This window comes from Suricata suricatta, chromosome 11 (genome assembly GCF_006229205.1).
Source record: "Suricata suricatta isolate VVHF042 chromosome 11, meerkat_22Aug2017_6uvM2_HiC, whole genome shotgun sequence".
Classification (NCBI taxonomy): domain Eukaryota; kingdom Metazoa; phylum Chordata; class Mammalia; order Carnivora; family Herpestidae; genus Suricata; species Suricata suricatta.
In genome coordinates this window covers 4,200,726-4,202,454 of record NC_043710.1, presented here as the reverse complement: position 1 = coordinate 4,202,454, position 1,729 = coordinate 4,200,726, and the positions used below count along the sequence as shown (strand labels likewise).

At 62.9% G+C, this 1,729-nt stretch overlaps 1 protein-coding gene across 1 annotated transcript in view; it reads left to right on the top strand.

Moving 5' to 3' along the window:
* Positions 1-815: 815 nt before the first annotated feature.
* The window catches only part of LRP5 (LDL receptor related protein 5), a 62,198-nt gene continuing 61,284 nt past the window's right edge, over positions 816-1,729 (top strand). Inside the window, exon 1 of the mRNA XM_029956307.1 lies at positions 816-827. The gene's annotated coding sequence lies outside the window, so the exon portion shown is untranslated. The remainder of the gene's footprint in view (positions 828-1,729) is intronic.

Sequence of the window (1,729 nt, the reverse complement as noted above, 5' to 3'; positions counted from 1 at the left end):
GACCGCTGTCCTGAGAGCTGGGGCAGCGGGTCTTGTGCTCAGTCCTGGCCACAGGCACGAGCTGTGTTCCCCCTCCCCGCCCTGTCAGAGTCTCCGCCGTGGTCTCCCACCGGGGGGGGGGGGGCTCCCCACCCAGACCCCCTCATCGGGAAGGATTCTCGGTCCGTCTCAGCGTGCACATGACCGAGCGCCCCATAGCCAGGAGCGCCCGTGGCCCCGAGACGCCATGCTCGCAGCTTCTGGCAGCACAGGTGGCGAAGTGTGGGCTGCCAGCAGGGCAGAGGGCCCACTCCGGGGTCCCCGGGGCCAGGTGTCCACGGGGGCGGCAGAGCAGGCTCTGGGGACCCTGTGGCTCCGAGCCCGTGGAGCCAGGGCTGCGCCAGCCAAGGCCTGCTCAGCCAGTGGCTGTGAGGGGCTGCAGGGGCCCCTGGGTCTGCATTGAAAGCCAGGCTGAAACCCAACCAACCCCTTCTTTAACATGCAGACCGGTCCTTCCCCAAAATAACACACCACCACGACCCCCCGCCCCTCCCCCACTGACCGCAGCCGGCAGGCGTCTGCACAGAGACCAGTCGGAAGTTCATTCCCCTCCCTCATCCCCTGTGGAATGCGGCTGGACCCGTGCAGCCTTCAAGGGTTTTGCAAAAGCACATCCACGCCAACGGCCTCTGCTCACAGAGGGGCTTGCAGATTCCCCATTTAAGGAAGCCAGCGGCCTCTGTTATGAAACCCGGGGAAGGAATTTGAGTTATGCTCCTTGCGGAGGTCCTGAGTCTTCACATTTTCCGGCCTTTCTCGTTGGCTGCAGTGGAACATTCAGGAAGGGCGTGAGTGGATTGCTCAGGGATTTATTCTCCCGATATCTCCTCGGCGGGTGGCGGGAAGGCTGGGCCCCCTCCAGGCTGCTGGGGGTGGGAAAAGCAGTGGGAAGAACGGCATCTGCACCTTTGCGGGGCTGGCCAGCCGCACCTGCAGACCTCGGGCTGCCAGGAAAAGTTCACCAAAGCCCCAGGCCTGCTGGCACAGGGGCGAGTCACATGATGGCCAGGCCCTGGCCTCGCCGAGAGCTATGCAGTGCTCCCAAGCCACCGGCATGTGATGTGGGGCACGTCGGTTTTCCCATCTGTCCAATGGGAGCAGTAATTCTTGCTTCCCCTGCATCAGCTGCGTCTCTAGGCGCAGAGGAGAGCGCGCAAGAGAGGCTTTTGGGAGAGGTGTTCACGTGAAGGGTGCTCTCGTCTCTCTGTCCCCACCAGGGCTGGAGGGCAGTGGCACTTGGTGACAATGGTCAGGTGTGGTTGTCCCCTGCAAGCTCACGGTCAGTGACCCCGGCCCAGCTCCTCCAGCAGATATGGGTCAGATACGACACCCCTCTGGGAAGTCCACTCTGCCTCACAAACAGGGGTGGCCCCCCCGGCACCCACACTTCCTGTGACCGCAGATCTGCCCCTGGCTCGCAGCAGCGGCTCAGGATTCACCGAAAGGGGATGAGATCCAGCCTGCGAAGGAGCCAGGGGCAGCGGGGCACCTGCCTGGTCAAGGAGAAGCAGCTGGAAGGGAAGAGAGAGTCTGTGGTCCCTGGATCTACGCCCCCGCAGGCCCTCTCGCAGGTGGCACCGGGCGGGGGACCCAGGTGCTCCCCTCGGCCCAGCGTGGACAGGCTGCTGCTGGCCTTTAAATTTTTTTAAATGTTTTTATTATTTATTTTTGAGAGAGACAGACAATGTGA